Source organism: Mytilus californianus, unplaced genomic scaffold (genome assembly GCF_021869535.1).
Source record: "Mytilus californianus isolate M0D057914Y unplaced genomic scaffold, xbMytCali1.0.p SCAF_9, whole genome shotgun sequence".
In the NCBI taxonomy this organism is placed as follows: domain Eukaryota; kingdom Metazoa; phylum Mollusca; class Bivalvia; order Mytilida; family Mytilidae; genus Mytilus; species Mytilus californianus.
The window spans coordinates 98,180,349-98,194,416 of NW_026262745.1; the positions used below are offsets into that span (position 1 = coordinate 98,180,349).

At 32.3% G+C, this 14,068-nt stretch overlaps 1 protein-coding gene and 1 long non-coding RNA gene across 3 annotated transcripts in view; one reads left to right on the top strand and one right to left on the bottom strand.

Moving 5' to 3' along the window:
* Nucleotides 1-14,068, top strand: part of LOC127715520 (uncharacterized) — a 248,440-nt gene that overhangs the window by 148,941 nt on the left and 85,431 nt on the right. The gene's annotated exons all lie outside the window — the stretch shown is intronic.
* LOC127715527 (uncharacterized) lies at nt 2,421-12,361 on the bottom strand. Its single transcript, XR_007988462.1, has 3 exons — nt 12,247-12,361; nt 7,913-8,241; nt 2,421-2,637 (listed from the first exon to the last, which is right to left on the bottom strand). It is a non-coding gene; the product is annotated as an uncharacterized LOC127715527 (long non-coding RNA).

Genomic DNA, 14,068 nt, shown 5'->3' on the forward strand with positions numbered 1-14,068 from the left:
AATAAAGTGGAAATCGCCAAATTCGAATAGACTCGTATAGATAAACACAAAATCAAAGTTTTAATAAACAAAACTTATACATTAATAACAAGGCTAAGAATAAAATACTGTATTTACCTTGCTTGATAATGTTTTATAAATCACGTTCCTTTACTCAAAGGTAAAATAACATTAACGGTATCAATGTTATTGCACCAGATACACATTTTGGCAATTAATGTCTCTTCAGTGATGCTCGAGGCCAAAATATTAAAAGTACGAAACCTAATACAAATTATAAAGAGCTGATAAAACTTAAAGGTAAAGTCAAACCACGAAAAGGATTCAGAGCTATTCATGCGCTCGAAGGAGATACATTCCTTAATCTAACATGATTTCAACATTTTATCCCACCAAAATTAAATAGAAAAATATCCGTATTTTAATGACAGTACCAATCTACTGGCAACTGGGCTAGTGGTAACCTCGGGCACTAACATTCAGCCCGCAGAGGTACCGACCCAGAGGTAGAAATATCATTAACGGTACCAATGTTACTGCACCAGATGCAAATTTCAACATTTAATATCTCATCAGTGATACTCAAGATCAAAACCTAATACAAACATTAAAAAGCTGATAAAACCAAAATGGACCAAACAAAGCCAAAACTGGACAAGGTATCATAGCTGTGCATGATGAAGATACATTCCTTAATTTTAAATGATTTCGAAATTTTATATCATCAAACTTTAATAGAACAATATCCGTGTTTTAATGCCAATTGGGCACCTCTATTTAGTGATACGCTCGGATTTAACAATATAAAGGTCGTCTAAAAGATAGTTTCCAAATATCAGTCTTCCAAAATATAACTTTGATTCAAGAAATTGTTTTTTTTTATAAAATGTTTACCTTTTCACATATGGACGACATCGAAAAATATTTGAAAAATAGATAAGAAAACATTATTTTGACTGTTTTTCCTTTTGTAGAAAAACTTTAATAACATGTATAAAACGATCTGAAAATGTAAATAATATTGAAACAATTTTTAACAAATATTGCAAGTCTGAAATAAAACGGTTATGCAACAAAAAATCAGAATTGAATTCAAATATTTACATGAATTATGTAAACAACATAGACAAATGTTTGCAAATAAACTACATGCATTTGACAGCATATACTATTGCAGTAAATGTATAATAGATTGGGGTCTCTCAAATAGTTCAAATTACAACTTTTATACAGGAAAGTATTGGTACATAACACATATCACCATTACGAACTTGCTGACCGCAGCGATATGTTGGCCTCTCAACTCTAAAACGATATGTTTTTGCGATTTAAGATCGTTCGATACCAGTATTTTGTATCAATTTTGTCTTATTGTCTATAGTGACATTTTGACTGAATGTTAATAAGCATGGCGATGATACTTAGATATCAGGAGACGCTGTTCCTGTTGACGTTCTATCTAGTTCTTGTTTGTTACCTTGATTTGTCTCTTCTTAATTGATTTACGAGATTTGAACACCGTTAAACTACAGTAGAATAATTTTCAAACAGCCATGAAAATATTGTAAACAAAATTAAAGGAAGGTTTCATTTATCAATACAGATGAACATACATCAATCATGTACATATTTTTAAAAATCAAGATTTATACATTTTCCAGTAGTGTATTTATATAACTCGCCAATATTAAGGTTTGAGCGGTTATAAAAACAATCCAATATTTCACATTCCAAAGGAGATTAGAGATAAAGCACACCTGTATACCTAATTTAAAATGAAAACGACTTTTTTGTATAAAATTCAAGCGGACATAGCGCTTTTCTAGATTAACCTTCATCCGGAATGCTCAAAGCTGAATATTTGAAATCTAATGATGCAAATGAACCGTAACAGTAAAAGAGCTATGATACCTTAAAATAGCCAAGTCCATCTAAGGTAAACCTTGCCTAAGGGAGTTGAAACTTAAGTTTCATTATAATATAAAAAAGAAGGACGAAAGATACCAGAGGGACAGTCAAACTCATAGATCGAAAACAAACTGACAACGCCAAAAATAAAAAGACAAACAGACAAATAATAGTACAGATGACACAACATAGATAACTAAAGACTAAGCAACACGAACCCAAAGGTATAAAATTACAAACGGACAATTTTAGAAATGTTTGTCAGTACAGAAAATAGCAACATACTAGTGAATGAAATAACACTTCATAGTTACATGAGTTTTGGCTCGTTGGAGTAAGAACTGTTACCTTATTTGAGCCAAACAGTTTACACCCTCCCAGTTTTCGGTTGTTGTTAGGTTGACACACTTTTATTTCAATTAGTTGTTTTAAATTATAATTCTTCTATCGTGTGACAATATTTTTGAAACAGCATATCATTCAATGAGAGACAAACATGCTACTTACCTTAATTGCTGATTCTTTCATTAAATGCTTTTCGTGGTCATTCCATGTAGCTGGTACAGAAAATACATAAAATACAATGTCGTCGACAAATCTGTTCTTTATCTTGTCCTGTATTGTTTTTTTTACGTGTCGTTTGAAATAGTCGATAATACGAGCGATTACTGTTAAAGCTTTTATTGACTTGCCACTATAATCTTGTATCTCTGTATGCCTTGTCAGTCTCTAATAAAAAAAACAGAGAAATAACTTGCTGAAAAAAGGAAACATTTCGATGACATTTATTCAGTCGAAAACAAGACTATTTGACTGATCAAAGTTAACTTGTGACAGTTTTTTACTGCTCCGGTAGGTCAAAGCGTGAAACTGCGGTCAAAAATAGTTTGTCCTTGACCATTCTTATGACTGTCGTATATATTTTTCAATAGTCATTTTTTTTCAATTAGATAAGGATAAACAACAACTGTCTCTCATGCAAATATTAACGAGGTGTGCGGCCTTGATCGACCCAGGACTTTTCTTGATTTGAATTTGAATTTCGATCTCGTATGCTCCCTACTTAATCTGACTACGGTATTTTTGCGCTTCTGTGTTGACATGAAGTATCATTTTTATGGTTATAAACATTAAATTTTCCTAAATACTAAGTAATTTATATCCAAGGAAAAAGTAAAATAACAAAAATACCGAACTCCAAGGAAAAATCAAAATGGAAAGCCCCTTATCAAAGGAATATAATACATTTGCTGTATCTTTCGGAATTTTGGGTCTTCTTATGCTCTTCAACTTCGTACTTTGTATGATGTGTCTATTGTAGACGAAACGTGTGTCTGGCTTACAAAATACTAATCATGGTATCTTTTGTGAGTTTATTTTTGTTTGATAGAGAAAATTGTGTTTAATATTTATACCAACACTAGCACGCAGCGGATTACCCTGACATAAAATAATATTATTGCTTGAAATCTTTTATCTCGCTGTATACCAACAACAAAAAATGGAAAGAAAAACTATAATGATTCTCGTTAAAAGACTAACAAGCTCACGTTTACAAGAGAATAAAAATTTAAAAAAAGTGTGCATCGATTTTTGTATATTAGATGTATTGTTCTTAACCGTTATAAAATGAAGAAGATCTAGTTCGTTTTTCTTGGTTAGTTGAATCTCGATTCTCATCCAAAAAAGAAGATTATTTATACACATATATTACACCTTCTATTGTTATTTCTTTTCAATTTTGTGTTATTGAACAAGTACTGTCTACAAATCTGAAAGATATGTTATCATAACGGGAGAAATTACACCATCACAGATTCCTACCCTAGGAATGTACATGTATATTCAAGAAGGACGAAATTCATATTTTAACCTTCTAATGCTTTATTTGTGATTCAATTCAAAGTGAAGTTAAGTTCTTACATCACTTCATTTGAAATTTTGTGGATAGTTGTCGCATTGGCAATTATAGCACATCTCCTCATGTTTATATTAAGTAACATTTAATTTGAAGATATTGTTTTTCTGCTATTTCCGGTCACACAACGGCTATGTGTTGACGGTTGAAAACTGTAACCATAAAACCATCGACGACACACTTTTCAGATTATAAATTTTAATGCTTTTCGAGTTGGCCAATTCTGAGGAAAGAAAGACACAAATACAAACACACAAAAAATGACAAAACAAACCATTAATGAAACATCACACAGTTAATTACATTTGGTTGTACTGCTCTCTCTCTCTCTCTCTCTCTCTCTCATGTTGTCTGAATGGTTGTTTGTTGGTTCGTCATTTTGAGGTGATTGTGATGTTTTATATCGACCCATCGTTACAGTACTTCCAATCTTAGACATTAATGTTAAAGCGATCAGTTAGCAGCTATCAGTTCATCATCACCGATCATTGAATTGCACGTTACCAATCCGTCTAACAAATAATTCTGATCTTTAAAAAATCGAACAGGTAGGTAAGGAGACAGTAGTTATCCGATGTAAAAATTTAGTATGAAACGTAGAGCAAGTTAACAAACAAACACTTAGGAAAATTCTATGAGCTCCAAAAGGACAGAAACCTGGCGCGTCGACAAGTTGAGAATCTCCTGCTATGCATGCATCACCCAAATTACGACTTCACATTCAGTCAAAAGGTCATAATCGGGAATAGGACACAGTTCGTAAAATTTCTGCCATGACGATTTACTGGTATCTACAAATCGAGGACCAGTACTTAACTGGAAAAAAGTCTCTAAATTCACCGCAAAGGACCTCCTTTGTGCACAAAGGAGTACAATGTACCACAAATGACCACAAAGGAGTGTAATAAGAGTACAAAGGACCTCAACTGGATTTTTTGCAAGGCAATGATATAATTTTTGAAGAAAAATGTAAAAAAATATTTTAAAAATCATAAAAATTGCAAAGTTTATCATGTACGACTTGGTGTAATCACCGGTACCGGATAGGAACCGACTTCATATTCGGTTTATGTCATAGCTTATGTTTGTTAAATTATTTATAGAAATTAAATAACAAAATTCATTCTGGACAATAACAAAGTATCTATCAAAATTTTCTTAATATATGAATCTATAGAAAAGGATCGGTAAGACAGTTATTTTTAAGCTATGAAACTGACATGAATTTCTTAATCCGTATTTCAGAAATGTGAATACGTACTTTTTTTTGTTGTTGCTTTTTTTCGTTTTTGTACTTTGTTAAATCAAATTTTGTTCTCGTCAACAACAAAGTATCTACCAAATTTTCCTTCTTCGCGAATCTTAAAATGATATAATAATGAACGAAAAGTACAACGGAGCAATAAGGAATGGACAGCACATACGATCTTTTGGCTATTTGTCTCGTTGGCATTTATGGTTGTTTATTGTTGTTGACAAATTTGTGACTTTCTGTCCTGTAACTTTCTGTCTGATTACCCTAATTTATATATGTTAATGTTATGCAATATTCTACAAAAAATATACGTATGAAAATCTTCGATAATTGACAATCTAAATAATGCCGTAATGACATGCATATCCGTAACGATTTTTGAGCATGGTTTCGTAAATTTTCAACTCACCGATTAAACGCAAGTATTTGATAAAGATAAATATTTTTTTCGTATGAAATGACTTTTTCCCCATTATATACATAACTGCATGTCCTGTGTGCTCTTATAAATCTCCTCTGTGGTCCTTTGTGCTACATTGTGCTCCTTTGTGCACGAAGGAGGTTCTTTGCGGTGTTTTTCGAGACCGAAAATTTTAACAACATTTTTAATATAGCATTGAAACCAAAATTTAACAATCAACATAATATAATCATCAACACTTATACATATTTATATATATATATGAAATGACTGAATAATAGCCAACGATAAATCTTACGGGGCGATGGATCATATAATTATGATACAGTACACTACAAAATATAATATATAACAAGTCTAAAAGGGTACAACATCACCAAAAAATAACAATAAAATGAACAAATGTTAAATATTTCGGATAACAGATATCCTTCATCAGTATGAATATGATGCAAAATGAATCTATTCTGATTATAAAACTATAACAATCTTGAAATTTATACAATCAAACAGTTAAACCCGTCATAGAGACGCTTCTATGACGTAGGTTATATAGCTATTGACAACAGAGTCTGCAAAGATATGATTTCAAAAAAAAAAGTAATGTGCGATATGAACTGGTACAATTCTAAAATTTAAAAGGTGACGACAGTTACGATGTTACAACAACGATTGAGTGGAAATACATTCACAATAAAAAGCACTGACCGATCTAAGCTGGAATAATATTTCAAATTTGACAACGGTAGAGTATTTATAACAGAGGCTGCGTATTTAAAAATCCCAAATAAATAGCAGTTTGATTATGATTACAAAAAAATAATAATAAATTTTGACTAAGGTTAAATAATTGAACGTGACTGCGTACTTGTACATCCATCCCAAAAGAATAGAACCCTGTAATTTTCACTGGTATAATTAAAAAAATCATTAAAACTGTAAGAGTCAAGTACGGAAGCCTAAGTTACTGGAAACAAGTGATGGTAGGAAAAAGAGTAATGTATGGCGTTCATTATCACTGAACTAGTATATATATTAGTTTAGTGGCCAGCTGAAGGACGCCTCCGGGTGCGGGAATTTTTCGCTGCATTAAAGACCTGTTGGTGACCTTCTGCTGTTGTCTGTTCTATGGTCGGGTTGTTGTCTCTTTGACACATTCCCCATTTCCATTCTCAATTTTAATGGTAGGGAAAATGAGTGACTCATTCTATGTTTTTATATTTATGTCCTCTGGGGAAACTGTCCTTAGCTTTCGTATCCAAAACTTTTCCTGAGCAAGTCTGTCGGCCCTTGACCAACCCTTGTTGTGGTCTATGATTGTGATGGTAAGGTTTTTGAGATCAGCTTGGGCGTGCCCAGGTGGAGGGGAGTTCGGGCTTGCAGGTGTAGTCACTTTGATGACCATTCATGTTGAATGACTGTTCTGTCTCGCCAACATACTGCATGCCACATCGACACTGAAGAAGATATACAACATTCTGGGTTTTTCTTATATAGTGAATTCAAAAGGCCTTGTGATTTAAGTTTTACAGGATGGTGTTTTGAATTTTCAATGGATTTTATTTAAAATTTATTACTTTCTGACCAGGTATGATCTTTTTAATTAGTGTGCCCCAAACAGGAGGTATTACTTTATAGTTTACCCCTAATCAGAAGAACAAATTTAATAATTTCTTTTTAATTTTTATCCCTTTCAAATTTATATATATATAAATATGCCAAATTATAATAAGAATAGATATATTTCTGATATATAAAGTTAAACAATTTCAGTGATTTTTTGGCTGTTGTTACCTCAGTTAAAAAGATAGTTATATAAATAGTGTACGTAACCATTAAACCTTAGTTTTTATTTAAGAATTTAGGTGAATTAAGTTTTGTTTTAAAAAAAAACAACATGCCAAACAAGAAAGACCTAAATAAGGTGTTAATACCCTCAGTACAGGTGTGGTTTTCCGGTAAAAGTATGTTTTAAAGTTCGTTTCATAAACGAATCTTGTTTATCTATGTATCCGTCCGATCCATGCATATATATTTCATTGACTGATTAATCGCTGACTGTTGCCACGGTAAATCTCACATAGTTTCAATCAGATAAGTCAATTAGAGCTATATAAAATCGATCACCGATCGTTCATGGACCAGCTAATTTAAGATGATGTTAAAGTCACCGATCAGTCAAGATCAAGTAAAACAATAACGCCTTATGTTGGAAGTATTATTTCTCTCAATTTCTTAAAAGTGGTCAAATGAATTGATGGACAGCTTTTGAGTAAATCTTCTTATTGTAAATTTTCAGCTGATAAAACAAGCTGATGTATGCTAATTATGGACCTTGCAATATTTAAAACTATTTTGCATTTCTCATCATCACTTTAGCATTAATCAGTGCCTTACAACATATAAATACCTTTTGCAGAACATTTCGTAGATCTCTGACATAGTAATAATCCCGGTGTTCATCATTGGCAAACAATCTTGAGAACCTGATTTCTGCTTGATATCCAAAAGCAAACAATTCTTCATTTTCATTTAGTAGAACAGCTGTTGGGCACTTCATTGAAGAAAAGCTATGTCCCTGCCATGTGTTTACACTGAATTGAAGACGATTATCCTCAATATCTGCACGGGATGCAAAGGCATACCCAGAGTATGTAGCTCCTATATCCACACCAACGACAAATTTACTGTTCCCTAAGTGTTCCATGCTTATAAATGGCTAATCAAACTTCATTGTATCTACAAAGCAATAATATATACGATAATTACAAAATACCTGTTCTGATATTTTTTTGAAATAAAGAAATGTATCTCCCTTATGTATACCTTAAATTGTTGTCCGGTTTTGCCTTAGCTTTTGGCTCTTTTTGGGTGTCTTTTTTTTTTGCTTATCAATGTGTGCATTTGGTTTTGGATTTTCAAATATTTTAGCCTCGAGCATCACTGAAGAGATATGCATCGTCGAAATGTGCATTAGTTGCAACAAACTTGATTTTATGTTTTTATAATTTTGAGTGAGAGAGCGCACTTCACCTTCGTGTTTGGCCTTTTTAACTTTTTTGATTCGATCGTCCCTGATTGGTTATTTGTGAAGGGTTGGCACGTCTGTCGTACAGGATTGTAATCCTGGTATCTATGATGAGTTTATTTATAAGACATTTACAAGAAAGGTATATTTACGGTTTTATTTCATGACATATAAAAAGTCGTCATTTTTAGCACAATAATAAAGTTCTGTTAAGGTTGCACTTTGTAAATACAGCTGTTTCTCAAACCACGCCTCTTTTGGGGAGATTTAGAATATTCATAGAAAATTAATTTTGTTTACATACTGGTTCCCAGTTATGCTCTCTGTGTTCCATCTCATAGAGACATAACTTGGGAATGTTACCAGTAAATATACATGTGCATATTGTTTACATTGAAATCTGTGGTAACCCTTCATTCGAGGTAGGGGTAGTTTAGAAAATTAGTGTTAGTTTAAACTCTGAAAAGTTCAGGGCATATAAACGTTGAAAATATGCCGCACAGCCCTATATTTTGACCTTTGAAAAAAATTGTAGTGCATATGAACTTTCAATTCTAGGATAAGATTTTGTTCAATACTTCATAGTAAAAGTGGTACAGTTTTAGCCGTAAAAGGAGTTCCTATGGAAAATTGCATTGCCAATATTTACAGAAATGCAACCTATATAGGGTGAAAAAAGAGAACATTCAGAATTTAACCAAATTTTCTTTATCTCACATATTTTAAAGAAATTTACTCAAATATGAAGTTTTATAAATATTTCATGAAGATTGATAGAATCCTTGGCCTTAGATATGATGACTCAGCATAAATTCACAGTTTACAGTATGCATAGTTTACTTAAAGTCCTGAATACAAAATTAATTCATAATATTTGCATGTTTGTAAGTTAAATTGTTAAGAAGTGCTTATATTTACTCTTCGCAGTCATTGAAACTCATCGATCCTTCCTGAATATTATTTATGGGGTGTTTGTGTCCTGTCATTAACCCAAAAGTAAGCCGTAACACCTAAATCTGCTTTTTTGTCACCACGGCATAAAAAATACAAGCTAGAAATACAAAAATATCTCAACAAAACTTACAATAGTGTATTCTATCCTGAATATGTACTAAATATTCCAAATTGCTAGAAACAGCAGAATAATTTAGGAAATTTGAGGCCCCAGGGGCAAAAAACATAGAAAATTGCCTACCCCCTGGGTCATAAAACAGATAATTTAACCTGTAAATGCTATGATTTTATGATTTTTAAGTTCTTGATATAGAAAACAATAACTATGCTTGGAAGTTATGCAAAAATCAGATGTTAGCAGTCATCTCTATAACATTTTAAGTGAATTTATATCTCAGACTGGTATCTGCATACATACAACTATTGCAAATATGGCTTTGTTTGAACACTTCTAGTATATTTATTAGGTAAATTGTGTCAGATATATGGTTACAGATGATACTGTTGTGACAAGAATTCTAAATTGACCATTTGAGGTAGAAAATGTGAACTTTAATTGACAAATAGGCATACAGTAAGATGTGGACTGGAGACAGAGGCAGGATTGGATATTTTATATAATCTTGAATGTTGTAATGATTGACTGCTAAACATAACATTTATAGTATTCTGATATGCTTTCAATATGTTATCAAAACAGTTTTAAACAGGTTCTAGGCATTTTATATCAGAAAATATGCAAATAGGGTAAGCTGGCAATAATTAAAGTCTTGTTTTCAAATTCTTTTAAAAATTGAAACAGGGGAGGGGTATAAAATGTTCAGTAAAAAAAAACTTAGAGTATACACAGTGATTTCTTTCATGCTATAATTCTGATAAATGAGTATTAATGTGAGAAAAACTGATTTTAGAGAGTTTCCTATTTGAATAAATGTTTGTATAGGTTGCACTTTGTAAATACAGCTGTTTCTCAAACCACGCCTCTTTTGGGGAGATTTAGAATATTCATAGAAAATTAATTTTGTTTACATACTGGTTCCCAGTTATGCTCTCTGTGTTCCATCTCATAGAGACATAACTTGGGAATGTTACCAGTAAATATACATGTGCATATTGTTTACATTGAAATCTGTGGTAACCCTTCATTCGAGGTAGGGGTAGTTTAGAAAATTAGTGTTAGTTTAAACTCTGAAAAGTTCAGGGCATATAAACGTTGAAAATATGCCGCACAGCCCTATATTTTGACCTTTGAAAAAAATTGTAGTGCATATGAACTTTCAATTCTAGGATAAGATTTTGTTCAAAACTTCATAGTAAAAGTGGTACAGTTTTAGCCGTAAAAGGAGTTCCTATGGAAAATTGCATTGCCAATATTTACAGAAATGCAACCTTAAGGTAACATGCTTTTTGGTAAACACCTGTTGTCGATAATTTGTCTGGTTTTTCAGGAGAAGTGATAAAATGAAAAGTTTAAAATTAAGAACATTACCTTGACCTTTTGATTTTGACATCGATAACAAGCTAAAGGACCAAGAACCAATATCAAAAGACATTGGTTCATGAGTAATACCGACATTTTACTTATTTTTTCAAGAACAAGAAATAATACTTTAAAAAGGAAAATCAAAATATTGTAAGTTTTCGGTATAGGAGATGTAACAGGACAAACAGAGTATGATGAGAGAACTCTTATAGCATATGTGAATTTTTAAACAGGGTAAACTGCAAAAGTGTAGTTCTTTCCACTGTCGCATGGAATACATTTTTCTGATATAAAGCGGAACCATAATTAAAATCTCAAAAACAAAATTACAGGTAGATCAAAATCAAAATTTGTGTTTCCCTCTGAACGATTGTTTATATCAATTTCATAAACATCCTGCAAGAAATTTAGAGTTGTGAGCTCTTTATTAACTTTTGATATTATTTGCATTTTCATTGGTTACCCCTCCTGTAAGATTACTTGATCAGCTCTGACTTTCAAACTCGTCCGATATATTGCTGCCATACACCTTTTGTAAAAACTGAATAAAAATCTGGGAGGAAAATCAGGCTTTAGACCGCTTACAATCAATTGTCAACAAATTAACATTTCGAAGGGACATTACTTCTGTAAAAAATATTGTAAAGTCCTACAAAAATATAGACTTGATAGTGCTTACAATGTCATTTTTAAGATTATTCCTTTGTCCAATTACATAATTCCTTTGAAAATAGTTAGTTAGCTGTAATCACCCCTCTAATTTTGCCATCATAACGGACTTTTAACAGCTGTTATACGAGTGGGAGGCTTATTAATTAGATAGATACAAAACCAGGTTTAACACACCATTTTCTTCGGAAATGCCTGTACCAAGTCAGGAATATGACAATTGTTTTCAATTCGTTTCGTTTCGACTTTGTCATTTTTAATGGACCTCCCCTTTTTAAATTCACTTTTGAAGTTAATATGTTTGTTTTACTTTTTATGTTTATCTTATAATCTTTTCACATACATTTTTAAAACATCTGGCTGAATGTACTTTATTTTGATCATATAGCTCCTAACATATTCATTGCCTTTCAAATGGTTTTTGTTTGAGGGATTATTATGAAAGTAAATACAGTAAAGTGGTTCTGGCGCATGAAGTTTATAAAGTGATATTTCCATTTCTTTAAGACACATATCAGCACAATTTATGTTTTTGTTTATACAAATTATAATTCAAATGAATGAAAGACAAACAAATCGAAAAAATAACAAAAAACATAAATATACTTACAAGTTATTGAATCCGCAAAATCTCAACTAATTGAATCATTATTCAGATTTAGAACCCGCTTAACATAGTGATATATTGTGTACTTGGTTCACAAGAACACCGATGAATATCTTGTTGTTAACTATGTCGTAATGTGTGTTTACCTGTAAAAAACAAATATTTAAATGTTTTATTCAAATGGCTATGTGTGCCTTTATATTGACTACCTGAAGATGTAAATTGATCATATTGATATGCTACTCTTTCTACATGACTGAATGTGTTGTGAATATATATGTAGATACCATCTATTCCCATGAACTTTAAATAAAGGATACCACATATAATTTAAGTCTGATTCCTTATTGGACTCACATCTGTCAGTTAACAATGGGTACAGTTCGAGAACTAGACTATGTTTTAGTGTATATGTCCAACATTTCTCCAAGTTGATAGGGCTTACATTTTCTAATGGTTGACATAACGTAGTATCTCCGTGTGTAACAGATGACCACGAATATGACCAACCTCTCGTTGCTACCATCCGTCCGCCTTATAGCAGAAGGAGAAGGTTGAAGTTGGCCTTGTGATTTTAAATTCAGTTATAATAGGCAACGTCTGATCATAATGATCAAAAATATAAAAAATATTTTACAAATACAAAATCAGCATGATTTTTGCATTCGAACAATTATGATGTCATGATGACGTCATAGTTGTGCATTCTTAGAACGAGAATCTTAATTCCTCTAATTCTTTGGCTAAATCTAAATAGTTTTTGCTTCATACGACATTGCCCACTTGCAAGGACCAAATTACTTTTTGTTAGGATGTGTATCTGATCATTAAATATCTTTGGATGACAAATCTATTTTGTTCGAAGGTTGAAACCAATGTTTTTTAGAGGAAAATAGACTTTGCAAGTACATAAAAACCAAACCGGCAATCTGGCTAATATCCTGTAAAATTTCATACTTTTGAAGCTGTTAAAACTGTTAAAACGAACATCAGACAGAAAAGGGTTTGTTTATTTAAATTTGAATATTTAAGATCAAAATTATAGAATAATTATATCATATAACGAATTTCAATTTTTAGGCCCAAATTAAGAACTTTTTGGGGGTAATAGAAAACTTTGAGGCTTATCTTGTCTCTTTTAACACAAAGCATAACAATAAGGACTTGGGCCGATGGACTGCTCTCTGTATACGAGACTGGTATACCTGTTTCCATATCAGTGGTACATGTACTGACTGGAGGTTTTTCCAAAATCTCGTCGTGTGGAGGGTGGTGCAGTTATTTCAAGAAGTGAGGCGAAAGATACCAGAGGGACATTCAAACTCGTAAGTAGAAAATAAACTGACAACGCCATGGCTAAAAAAAACCAACAAAAAACAATAGTACACAAAACGCACAATAGAAAACCTAAAGACTGAGCAACACGAACCCAACCAAAAACTTGTGATCTCAGGTGCTCCTGAAGGGTAAGCCGATCCTGATCCACATGTGGCATCCGTCGTGTTGCTCATGTAACTTCGCGGTGTTTGATTTCGGGTTCACTGACTGTTGTTGTTTACAAAGCTTGTCGTCGACGGTAATTCCTGTCTTGACGTGCTTTTGATGACTTCTATTTCGTCGCCATTTTCTGTCTTCCAATTTGACGCCATTAAATCGTGATCGAGTAATTGTTATTCAAATTGATTAAAGTCCAACCAGCGACTTGACTCTCAAAGAGAGAAATGACTGCAACTATATAATCTGGAAGATGTTCTTAAGTATCCATTTTCAATTATATAACCAAGATTAAGGAAATTATTAACTATGATAATTAACATTAATTATT